General features: G+C 36.9%; 1 protein-coding gene across 1 annotated transcript in view; it reads right to left on the bottom strand.

Annotated features, from left to right (window-relative positions):
* Positions 1-12,273: 12,273 nt before the first annotated feature.
* AGMO (alkylglycerol monooxygenase) overlaps positions 12,274-13,586 on the bottom strand; it is a 384,717-nt gene continuing 383,404 nt past the window's right edge. The window contains exon 15 of the mRNA XM_068549962.1: positions 12,274-12,321. The gene's annotated coding sequence lies outside the window, so the exon portion shown is untranslated. The remainder of the gene's footprint in view (positions 12,322-13,586) is intronic.

The raw sequence follows: 13,586 nt of genomic DNA, 5'->3' as shown, positions 1-13,586 counted from the left end.
TATATAAAACAGATAACTAATAAGGACCTACTGTATAGCACAGGGAACTCTACTCAGTACTCTGTAATGGCCTATATGGGAAAAGAATGCAAAAAACAGTGGATATATGTATATGTATAACTGATTCACTTTGCTGTACACCTGAAACTAACACAACATTGTAAAAAACAAAAAAGAGAGCATAGGAAGGATTATATAGTAATGAAAATAATAATACAAGATAATGAAAATGAACAGTGTCTTCCCAGCTCACCAAAAGTTCTATTCCTTCAGAAGCAAATCCTCTTACTATTTTCTGGTTTCAATTTCACTGGTATTTATTTCAATCTTTAAATTCTCTTTTATAACACTTTTTTTTGGGTTCACAAAACATATACATTGTCTATTGATTTCTTCTTATAATAAGAAAGTAATTGGCTCACATTTGCCACCTGCTACATCTCCTTTCCCCCTCTACATCAGAAAACTTTCTTAAACCTCCATTTTTCATCCATTTTCCATAAACAGCATCTTTTAACCCCTCTCTCTGTAAAATGGAAGACATTAGAGCTTCCACCAATATCTCCACTTCTCTCTATCCCCTCCCCACTCCCTATTTGCTTTCTGATTCTCTTGTTTTACAATGCTAAAGTTAAAGATATATACATTCTCTTCAATAGCCATAGTTACATTGTACACTATTTCTAAGAAGCATTCTAGGAATAAATAAAGATGCTTTACTACCTTTCTTTCTTTTGGGGGTCCTTATCCACTCCTGTGTCTCTCAATAGCAAAATTTGGGGCAAAGTTAAAATTAATTTTATATTTATACCCCAAGAAATCCTCAATTATTCCCAAGATCATATTACCTAAGTATTCCACTCCTTTCACGTCTCCTGACTCTGCAGACCTCCTTTCTGTTCCAATCTCTGTTCCTGGTACTTGGCTTCATCCTGAAAAATCCTCTTACTGCCTTCTTGGAAATGTTGAATCTATTGTTTCCTGGACCATATTTTCCTCTTTCTTGGTTTATTCCTTGTTTTGCCAGAGCACTTCGTTGAACAACTCACTAAGAAAGGAATTTTCCAGGGAAAGCTTTTCTGAATGACTTAAGTGTCTTTATTCTATCTACCTACTTCACTGATAGATTGACTGATTTGGAATTCTAGGTTAAACTTCATTTTCCCTCAGTCCTCTGAAGGCATTGTTGCGTTGTCTTCCACCAGACTATTGCTATTGAGAAATCTGAAAAACGTTTGGTCCATAACCTGGTCTTTCTCTCCTGAAACACTTAGGAGCCTTACTGCACAGAAATTTCATGGTGATGTGTCTAATTATAGATTTTTTTTGTTGTTTTTGTTGTTCCTGTGTGTATAAGTTGGTGGGTTTTTTGTTTGTTTTGTGTGTTTTTTGGCGGCTTTCCTCCTCTATCTAGTGTTTCTTGATGAGAAAGAGGCTGTAGTAAAAATGACTATGTACTTTGTCCACAAGTAGAGATTCTTGCCTCCCCTACTTAGGCTGCATGTAAACAGTCAAGGAGCCTTGTGTTAAGTTTTGGAACGATTAAAGGCCAAAATGAAGTAGGCTTTGTTCTGGGGTACCAACTCCTAAATTTTTCAAAGTTCATTAGAGAAAAATTCTCATTTTATTTTTCTGGGGCAGAATCACCTGGCTCTTGGCATTTCAATGCAGAGAAGTCTTCCACATAAAATTTTAATGAATTCTTATTTTAATTCCCACATTTCATTCCTATCCATTTCTATCTGTTGAGATTCCTCAGGGACAAATCTCCTTTTTTCTTATTTAGAGGCACGCCATTCATATTCTTCACTGGGCCCTATGCCAGACTACTTTACCAGTCACTACTTACCCATGAATTGGCTCTCACCTCCCCAAAGCTTCTAGCTTTCTAATTCCTCCCCTCCTATTCTCTTCTTTATTTCTAGATACATACTTTTTTATTCTATTACTCCTAAAGGAATAGATTTTTAGGAGGGAAAGGAGATAGACTTGTAGGTTCAATACATCGTTTGATATTGGAAGGCTCCCTTGTTTTTTTTCTTTAATATTAATATTCATTATAACATAAAATTACCGGAGTTTTGGATATCTGTGTTTTGATTCTGATGACTGTTTGTTGTATTTAGTTTTAATATAGGCAGCTCCTAAGAAAGAAAACAGGAAAACAGGAAACTTTGTTACGTTGTTAACAGTGAATGAGTACAACTCAGGGATTTCCAAAGCTTCTGAGGCTGTTGTCGATAGAACTTATAGCTAAGGACATACAACTATATACAACTATGTTCACAGCAGCATTGTCACAATAGCCCAAAGGTGGAAGCAACCCAAGTGTCCATCAGTGGACGAAAGGATAAACAAAATGTGGCATATGCATATAATGGAATATTCAGCCTTAAAAAGGTAGGAAACTCTGACACGATACAACATGGATGAATCTTGAAAACATTAGGCTAAGTGAAATAAGCCTGTCGTGTAAGGACAAATATGGTATGAGTCCACTTTTATGAGGTGCCTAGAATACTCAAAATCATAGAAACAGAACATAGGGTGGTGGTTTCCAGGTACTGGAGGAAGGAGGAAGGGAGAGTTAGTGTTTAAAGGTTACAGAGTTTCAGTTTTGGAAGATGAAAAGTTCTGGAGAAGGATGGGGGGATAATTACACATCAATGGGAATATATTTAATGCCATGGAACTGTACACTCAAAAATGGTTAAATTGTCAGTTTTATATTATGTGTTTTACCACAATAAAAAAATTAGTAAAACATATTGGAGAATGTATTTCTTTGGTTCACATATGCTTTTCATTATTGATCATGATGGCACATATTAGCAATTGAGAAGGGTTCTATCTTTATATGTCTACTTTACCCTTTTAATATATTTTCCTTTCTTCCCCCCTGACTTCAGAGAAAATAAAATTGCTCATATCCGAAACCCACACAGTTGGAAGAAGATCCAAGTAAATGGATCTCATGGTCCTCATCCATTCTGCCGGGTGAAAGAGAACAACGGACCAGGTGTCTGAAGTTGGCAAGTGTTCATTTTTTTACTACCTCTCATGATATTCTGATGTTTCAATTTCCAACATATAAAATGTTAATTTCATGATTTAGATGAATCACTTTCCTTGGGGAAAAACCACACTTAAACACCTTTATTTGTCTAGATTTTGTTCTTGACTTTCAGTTCAGTGAGAGATGATGTAATATATCAGATTCTAGATTCAAATACTCCTGGTTCTCGTTCGGATCCTTCCATTTAACCACCATATGACTTTTAGCAAGGTGCTTACTCTCTCAAAGGCTCAGTGTTCTCAGCTATAAAATGGACATAATGACTACTTACTAGTGTGGATGTGAAGATCCAAGGAGTTAGTGCACAAGGCAAGAAATTGATAACCTGTTAGCATCTATGACATATTTGGGGGCCAAACTGCAGTTAGATTAGAGTGAATTAGGCCTTTTAGCATCATGGAATTATATTCAAGTAAAAACCCATATAAAATCAATTGTCTTTAATGCCATGAGGGGCACAGAAAAGACAACATAGGGATTTTTTTCCAGTTTATTAAATACAAAAAATTACAATAAAATTGCAAGTACAGTTTTCTAAAATGTGATTGTCTTTGTTAAGCCCATTTTGATTAGACAGAAAACAGCGTGTTCTAATAATTTGCTTAAAATCTGTTAAAAGTAATACCTCCTGGGGAAACAGCCTTTAATTTAATCTCCCCCATCTCCACCAATCTGAATATTTTAACAATTATCCTATATTTAATCTCCATCTCAAATATCAGAATGCTCATTTGAATTTGAATTTCTGAAGCTTTAAAAGAAATAAAATGGTATTTCTCTTTGGAGAAAGGCAAAGGAAGGAGGGAAGGAAGGAAGGAAGGGAAGGAGGGAGGAAGGAGAGAAGGAATGAAGGCAAGAAGGAAAGAAGGAAGGAAGGAAGGAGAGAGAAAGAAAAAAAGATTATTTTATAAAAAGAATCATGAGAGCTACAAATTGTTTTATTGTGTGATACTGGCATTAACAATAAAATTTTAAAAATCTATTCTTTTAAACTTTCCCCAGAATATAAAGTTCAAAAAAATTCTGTAAGATTAAAATTCATGAAAGCATTTCTTTTATATCCATATTATAATATACTTTACTTTATCATCTTTAAAAATGCCTCCAAAGTGGACATCATCTTATTCACTGTTAATCTTCAATGCATATTTTGGTTGAATATTGATTTTAACTAATTTTATCAGTCCCTTTCAGAAAAATAAATTGAAAGGTATGATACATTTAAGTTAGAAAATCTAATGTCTTTCAGTTTGCTTGCCCGTTTTTTGGCAGTAAACACATTGGGTCTCAACTTCATTCTAACTTTATGGTATTTTGTTGAAAAGGCTCCTTATGAATATATTTCTGTTTCTGGTAGCTGAATGAATGAGGCCTAGGATTTCTGAGTATGCCTGACATCTCCTAAACCACATACTTTGGCCATGTATGATATATGGCTCCAGGATAAGTAGTTCTTTCATGAAAGACAGCAGGGCTTCTGCCTTGTGACTGCCAGTCTGCATCCCAAGGAGGCTACCCTTCTCATGGATGCCAGGTGTGAGCTGTGAGGGGTGAAGGCAGATGATTTGTCTGAAACTTAATCATATCCAGGGCTAGAACTTTCTTTTTGAAGATTAGAGCCCAAAAGCCTTGTTCAGTAAGGCTCTGAACCAATGATGAAGAGTGAAAACCATGATCTCTAAAGAATATGTGTCTTGTTTTCTATGAGAATAAGGTTAAGAGAATTTCAATACCACTGCACTTAAGAGACTTTTTATATTGGCCTAGAATCAAAATTAATTAAGTAGGTTCCAAAAGTTCATGGTATGTATTCTTCCTGTCCAATCTTCTAAATATAGCTCTGTCCCATATAATTTTAAAAATTCTGTATACTGAATTTTAACTGTCCTCATACATAAGCTACTTAGTGGGCAAGATGTCCAGACCCACATGCTATAGACGAAAACAAACCAACCCCCAAAACTCATCTGTGAGCATTTACAGGTATGTATATCAATATTCTTGTTGATCTCAATACCTTGGTCATTACAGCTGGAGAGTCTCCCCTTTACTGGAAAAGTCAAGTCTAAGGCTGGTTATTTTTTTCACTAATATTTTGTTGGTAATTTGCCACTTGGTAAAACTGGCTTTAAGAGTTCCAGAAAACACTTGGCTCCCAACAATACAAAGGACCATTGCAAGCATTTCTGGTTAGTGGTGATTGAATGCAGATTGCAGGATTGTTTTGCTAGACCACATTATTCTTTCAAATGTTTCTCCAGTAGTCGCATATTACTTTCTAATGATAATCATTTGCATTTTCAAAGCCCATTTTTGCCCCTGATGTTTTATGAGGAATTTACTCAGAGCTCATCTCTGTCTTCACTGTGCTTCCCCTGGTTTGAGCGGAGGCCTGCAGCTTCTGGGCTTTGGCATAGCCATCGTAATAAATGGCTGCAAAGGACCAGTAGGAAGAAACCCATGAAAACCGCCCAGCATAGGCTCTATAGCAGGTGATGGGCAAAGCAGAATGCTATCATTTCCCATACTCACCGAAAAAGAAAAAATGAAGGGTGTGCTATGAACTCTATTTCAACACCATACTTAAAAACTGTTTTTCTTAAGCATGTTACTGCTCTTAGTCTCCTTATGTAATGGAAAAGGTAAACAGAAGGCTAGGCAAGTCAGTTGGATGTTTGGGCCTAGCCAGCTCCCAGTTTTTATTTTCGTGTCTGCTGCTTCCGCCCCCATATGCTTCTTTCTCTCCACTTCTGGTGGTCAAAGGCCTACTCTGCAGATGTTTCTCCCACACAGTGGAAACATTCTCTAATGTGTCTGTACACTTCCCTTCTCTGCTCATATGGGAAAAGGAAAAACTGGAGAGACATCATGAATTTCTGGATTGGTCTTATTCCCTTTTGTGCCTTTCAAAAGTGCTGAAACAGAGAAAAAAATTACTTTAGACCTATTCACCTTTCCCACACTGCTTGCTACAGAAATTGGTTTATAAAGTCATTGTTTTTACTTTTAAAAAGTAAATAAATAATCTTATCGTACCATCTTTCAGAAGTCTCAAGACAGCTAGTCTGTGTTAGAAAACTGTTATAATTTGTTTAAATTGTATTGTTTTTTAAAATAAGAGTGATAAATGCTGCAGACTTGGGAAATGAGACTATCTATGGTTTATTATACATAAAGCATATACGTAGATTGCATCCTGGAATTTTCAAATAATTTTCATAAGGAGATGCTCTTCCCTATTTGCACAGCGGAGGACGGGACCAGTATGCTGAAAACGCAGGACTCACAGAACACAAAAGAAAACAGTTGCTTTAATTTTCTCCACTCCCCCCCCATTCTCTCTGTAAAGCCCAAGCCATTTCTCTGCCCTTGGATGATACCTTGAGCAGCATCCATAAATGACCCGAGTTCTCTTTGAATCTATTTCCTTTAGTCACTTTAGTCATAAAGATATTCTCTGTTCAAAAATTAATATGCCAATGTCTCTGTTTGAAAACCAACTCTGAACTTTATTAGAGGTTCTTCCTCTCCTGTGACCCCTCCCTCCCGATTTGGCCTGCTGCAGGTGAGAAGTATGTAGTGAACCTGTGAGTGTGTGCTGTGTGCTGTGTGCGTGTGTGCGTGTGTGTGTGTGTGTGTGTGTGTGTGTGTGTGTGTATGTGTCCTGTAGGAGGGGTATTGGGGTTTTGATCTTGGTTTCTCTTTACTTTATCACGTCTTCTCTCCTGAAGCCCAGAGCTTGGTCATGGTTGAAGCATAAGGGTCGGCAAAGAGCTTTCCTGGCCACCACTGATTTCCTGCTATTTCCCCACACCCTGTGGGGAAAATAAGACTAACTGTCCACTAGGATCTCTCAGGTCAATTCCTGACAAGGGTGATGCCTTCCCAACTGCTGCTCCTGGCTCCACCCTCATGTCACCATCGGGCTGTACGTCTCCAGCATCTCTCAACCGGCATCCTGTCCCCCCAGCTGTCCTATGCCAGCTCTCACACTCACTGTGGCCTTCTAGTTCGTGGGAAAACTTGCAAACGAGACCCGGTGCCATGAGTGTGGTTACTTCCCAAATGCAGCCACTGCCCACTTGGCCAGACAGAGATGGGGCAGACAGAAGTCCACTGAAGCATGCCACAAACTTCAGAGGATGAATAGCTAGCTCTTAATTGGCCTCTCTGAAGCTTTGCTTACGAAGTTTGAGGGAAGGGGAAGGAAGCACTGCCAACTTTTCCCATGTGAAGCGAGGGACAGGTGGAATCTTCACTGCATCAAGCTCTCTCCAGAAATTCTCTCTCCTATCCTCATTTCCTAAACTCACAAATCTCCTTTTGTGTGAGGAATTAAGAGTCTTAGCATGAATTTAAGACAGTGGAGGTCTTTCATGGTTTTCTATAATCTCACTTTGGAATTTAGGATTAGCTGGTAACTATTATCTTGGGATTCAGCCAAAACTGAGATTGAAAGATATTAGTTTTACCTTGGGTAAATATGTGTTCTTAAATAACTAGGGAGTTCATTAATTCACTCATGACACATACTTATTGAGCACCTCCTGTGTGTCAGTCATTATTTGAGTAGCTGGGGAAACAGGACTATAAAACTATAAGAAATCCCTGCTCTCACAGACACTTAGTGGAGTGTACTAAGTATTCTCTGTTGATTTAAATAAAATAAACAAGAAAGATAAGTAAAACTAAAGCATGCAAGTAATAAGGAGAAAAATAAATAGAAGAACTCTTTTGGGATGTGTGTGTGTGTGTGTGTGTGTGTGTGTGTGTGATTTTAGTGAGAGAAAACTTCATTAAGAAGGCATTTGATTAAAGACCTGTTGAGGTTAGAGATCAAATCATACAAACAATATCAGTTTGCTAGGGCTTCCACAGCAATGTACCACAAACTGGGTGGCTGAAACAACAGAAATTTGTGGTCTCACAGTTCTGGAGGCTAGAAGTCCAAAACTAAAGTGTCACTGGCTTTGGTTCCTTCCTAGAGTTGTGAGGGAATATATGTTCCATGACTCTCTCCTAGCTTCTGACTGTTTGCAGGCAACCTTGGTTGTTCTTGACCGGGAGACACATCACCCTGATTTTTGCCTTCACGTTTCCATGGCATTCTCCCTGAGTGTATGTTTGCCCAAATTTCCACGTTTTATAAGAACACCAGTCGTATTGGGTAAGGGTCCATGCTACTCCAGTATAACCGCATCTCAACCTAATTACATCTATTAACTACACTATTTCCAAATAAGGTCACATCTTAGGTTTTCGGTAGGGGGGGTTAAGACTTGAACATTTGAATTTTGGGTGGACACAATTCAACCCATAATGCCAACATCTGGAGGAAGACATTGCAGGCAGATGAAAGAGTGAGTACAGATTGATAAACATTTTATGCAAGTTACATATTTAGCATGAATTTTCTGGAAAAAATTCAGTACTTAATTTATCATTAAACATGCATTTATTTATCAATTTTTTGACTTATTGATGCAAATTAGCAGCCTGATGGTTTTGTTCCTGCAGAGTATTGTAAAGGACAAGGTAAGGCTTCTTAGTGTGCCACGTGGCTGCCAGATGCCATTGTTAGACAGTCTCCCCACATCTCCTGCCTAGAAGGAATTAGCCATCCTTAGACACTGACTGTCTTAGCACACAGCATTTTACCAGCAAAGTAAAATGCATGCTGTGTACTATTCCTGAAAGGAGATGTTAGTTGCATTTTTGTCTGAATAGGGCAGAGCAGGAGGAACAGAAACTATTATATATGGACATCTTTCATACTTAACTTTGTATTAAAGTGAGAACTCTCTTCACTGCACATCCACCTTTCACTTTATCACAAGAAGCCCTGGCAAAAGCCAAAAGCACAAAACTGATGTCTATCAAACTTAATCCAGTACATTTTAATTCTGCTATTAATAATATTTTATTAAAAACGAAAAATCAGGGGCAAATATAAACAGGGCTATGGCACCAATATTTTTTGATCACGCTTCCTTTTTTTTTTTTTAAGTTATTTATTTATTTATTTAACATCTTTATTGGAGTATAATTCCTTTACAGTGTTGTGTTAGTTTCTGCTGTACAACAAAGTGAATCAGCTATATGTACACATATATCCCCATATCCCCTCCCTCTTGCTTCTCCCTCCCACCCTCCTTATCCCACCCCTCTAGGTGGTCACAAAGCACTGAGCTGATCTCCCTGTGCTATGCAGCTGCTCCCCACTAGCTATCTATTTTACATTTGGTAGTGTATATATGTCCATGCCACTCTCTCACTTCATCCCAGCTTACCCTTCCCCCTCCCCGTGTCCTCAAGTCCATTCTCTACATCTGCGTCTTTATTCCTGTCCTGCCCCTAGGTTCATCAGAACCTTTTTTTTTTTTTTTTTAGATTCTATATATATGTGTTAGCATATGGTATTTGTTTTTCTGACTTACTGCACTCTGTATGACAGACTCTAGGTCCATCCACCTCACTACAAATAACTCAATTTCATTTCTTTTTATGGCTGAGTAATATTCCATTGTATATATGTGCCACCTCTTCTTTATCCATTCGTCTGTTGATGGACACTTAGGTTGCTTCCATGTCCTGGCTATTGTAAACAGTGCTGCAATGAACATTGTGGTATAATACTCTTTTTGAATTATGGTTTTCTCAGGGTATATGCCCAGTAGGGTTCATGTTTCCTTTGCCTGCTAGACTTCTGTCCTCTCCCCATCTCATTGACGCTTACCTAGGCTTTAAACTTTCAGGGTTTTTTTCAGGTTTGTGAGGATATGCAAAATAGTCTCATACTAAAGTATACTTTTCCTTGGATGGCATATCTAAATAACCATGTTTTTTTAATCATTATCACCCCATTCTTTTAATTAGCTATAGAAACAATATTCCCTTATATTGTACATCTCTCCTGCATATTTCTGAATCTCAAGGAGAGGGTCTAGAGAAGTCTTCTTTCACTCTAGATTGCTTATAGCCTCTGTAACTTATCAATAGTAGAACCTTGAACAATACAGACTCTCTGGTACCACTTGAATCTTACTAAATCAGAATTCCAATGTTCCTACCAGCAATTTTTCAGTTTTAAAAAGATCCACGGGTAATCCTGATACATAAAGACAAAGGTTACTTCTTCCTGTTTTCTGTAATGTAAATCTATGCAAGTTAGGATTTTGGATTTATTGCTGTTAAAAGTAAAGGAGAACACACCTAGGGAATGAACTTATGATTGATGGATACTGCTGAGTCTGGAATGGCTGGAAAATCTGACTAAAGAGGTATGACACCTGCAGAATTCCAAAAAGCAGACACAACCCACAAGAGAAAACCATCAATGCTTGCTGATTTGCTTTTTTTGCTAATGACTTTTTCCAATTGAGTTTTTGGTGAGGGAGAAGTTATCTGTTATGCTATTGAGAAGAAAAGGCAGCAGACTGGAGCAAGTTCTGAAAAAATACCCCAGTAACAGATAGAACATTGTTAAATCTATTTTCCTTGAGGTAGGCTTAAGATGGGGCCTGACACCTTTCATAGTGCTGCTGAAAATAGTGACATGAAAAATGTTTTAAGATTCTGAAAGCCAAACTACCTCTGTGTTTTCTGTCTTTCCTTGGGATTCTGGAAGCTACAAATGTAAAACTATAGAGGAGAGGGCATAAAAAAAGGGAACTCACTTTCTAACTACTGTTGCTCTCCCTAATAAATCACATTGTGTTCATCATACTGTATACCATACCTTAAAGAATTCCACTCAATGGTTCTATTGCAGAACGTACACTGAATAATTGAATCATATATGACCAGTAAAGTGAAATGTGAGAACCTCTGATAAACATTAATGCAAGCTGCTAACGTTAAATATAACAAAGGTTCATGTACTTTGGTGATCAACTGAACTTCAGATACTCAAGGACAGATCCACATATTGCTGAATATCATGGCCATGAGATGATTAGATTAAGTTTAACCAAAATAATTAGAAAGAACAAGATGAAGGGGAAGTAAATGACACAACAAATAGAGCTAGAGTAATGGGCAATTTTATCAAATCAAATCAAGTACAGGAATGGACTTCTTTTAGACATATGGCAATCCTATAAAATAACCTGGGGCCTTATCACTTTCAGAAAGATCATATGTTCTGTACTCATGCACCTAGTCAACTAATCCATCCTGTAACCAAACTACTTTTTCTCCGAACTTTGTTTTGTACCTTGGAGCATCGAATTGAATAGGAAGTTCTCTGAACTTAAACTCCTGAGCCTGTATTCCAAAATTTTGTCTTGGGTATCTGATATCATGTAAAGGAGAAACATGGCCTTCAATGTCAGAACTCAGAGGTTTTAAATTTTCTTCTGACGATCGATTAAGCATGATAGGTCTGAGCACGTTTTTTAACCTCTCTCAGCCTCAGAATTCTCTTCTGTAAAATGGTATCAACAGCACTTAATTCCCAGGATTTTAGAGAGTAAAGGAAAGAACGCTAATCGAGTATTACTCAATAAACAAATATGTCTTCCCTCTCTCTAGCCTTCCTTATGGTAGATTATCAAACATGAGAATATTCATAATCATCTCAAAGTCAGTTGACATCTCTCCAGTACAAATGCTGAGTAATTGATGAGCCCTATTTTTAGTGCTGTTCTCTTGAGAGAATGAGAGAGACAGAGAGACGTAAAGTGCTTCCAGTCAAGAGTAAGCATAAATTACATGGCATCACTCAAGATTAATTTACAACATTAATAATAGTTATATGATCTGTCATCATGTATTAGTGCTCGACAAGAGAAAACTTGACTGGAAAATTAACAAGGTTGAAGGTGAAGAAAAAAGTGTCCTGATTAACACACACAGGCCTTGGGAATACTACCTATCTGGGAATCACTTCTACTTTCATAGGCCTGAAAATTCCTAGCTTAAAAATGTCTGCATTTCTAAAAAAAAATAATAATAATTTATAATCATAGTGAGAGTAACTAAGAGAGAAAAGAAAATGGATTAATTTGAGTTGACTAAAAGAAAACTAAACTTCAGCATAAAAATATCTTTTATCAATTTTGAATTCTTTATTTCCATTATTAAGCTCATTCCTAGACCCCTCCTATAAATTCATATATATTCAAGCATATAGACATGTTTATACATGACTCATGGGGAAACCAATAAACTGTCCTAACACATTAAAAATCTACTTACAGATTTGTGGAAGCTCTCTTTTCTTTGCTGTTCTTGAAGGCTGTAACCTATAGATTGAAGGGCTTTAGGATGTAGAATATGGGTATTCAGAGTTTTTATGCTATAAAATTAGCAATTTCAAGCCAACAGAGGTTTCCCTGCTTTAATACGATTCTAAATATGCAACGCCCAGCAAGAACTCTTGGTAAGGGAGAAGAATAGGGACTAATATCTGTTATGGGTTCAAGTATTTGCTCTAGCTCTGTGTTAAATTAAGAAGTAAAAAAAGATGAATGAAGCAAAGCCAATTCCCTACTTCTGACGCTTGAGATATAATTTGTTAATTTTTTCCATCATGCAAAATTTAATATTTCTCTGCTTTTCCAGTTTGCAAAATAAATGTGCTTCAGTTTTGCATCATGAGTCCACACAGACACCTGCAGTTTGATTCTTTTTACTAGTTCCACAACTTTTCTCTGTTCAAAGGTTAGAAAACACATATTAACAATAAGTCAACCAACTGATCAGTCTCTTTAAACCAGCAATGAATATAGGCAAAGCTCAGTGAAGGACAGTATTAACTCTTTTAGTGCTTATAACTTTGGTTACTTAAATTGTAACTTTAAATCTAAGAAATACTGGAAGAAGGAAAGAAAAAAATTCCAATTGTTTTCAGACCTTCCCCCTTTGAACCATTTCCTGCTTATCTCTGTCAGTTCCCCCCTAATGAAATACTTGGCAGGTTTTTACGATCCCAATGAATAATATACACACAATGCTTGGGCAATTTTATTTAGAGAGTCTTTTAACATGATTGTGACAATTTAAAATAGCACAGAAATACCGCACACTCCTCAATCTGCCAAAACAAACTGACCAAACATATTAGACATATGTATCACAAATTAATCTATGGAATAAATGAGTTCTGACGAATTCTGGTGATGTTCATTTCAGTGATGTCATTTTCCGTAATGTTACTCCTTAGGTTATATGGCTTTCAAAGGTAAACCTAGCCTTAGGCAGACAACTCGTGTAATACATTTTTATGACAACAAATGTGTATCCAAGCACAATTTTAGCAGACAGCAAATGAAAAGTTGTCTAAACAATGCTAATAAAATCTTCATTCTTTTTACTGTTTTGGAGTTTTATCCCTTCTTCTCATACTCATTGGCTTAGATGTTACCAGTGGATGTAACATCATTCTATTTGAAATCATTGTCTTTCAACCCTAGCAATAAAGTAACTGCAGCTGACTTTAATTTTAACAGAGGATAATAAATGGGGAAAGGAAGCAAGAGTAGATAAATGTATTTACCTCACATTAGAG

The sequence above is a fragment of the Eschrichtius robustus genome, chromosome 8, assembly GCF_028021215.1.
Source record: "Eschrichtius robustus isolate mEscRob2 chromosome 8, mEscRob2.pri, whole genome shotgun sequence".
In the NCBI taxonomy this organism is placed as follows: Eukaryota; Metazoa; Chordata; class Mammalia; order Artiodactyla; family Eschrichtiidae; genus Eschrichtius; species Eschrichtius robustus.
This window is presented reverse-complemented; position numbering and strand designations above follow the sequence as displayed.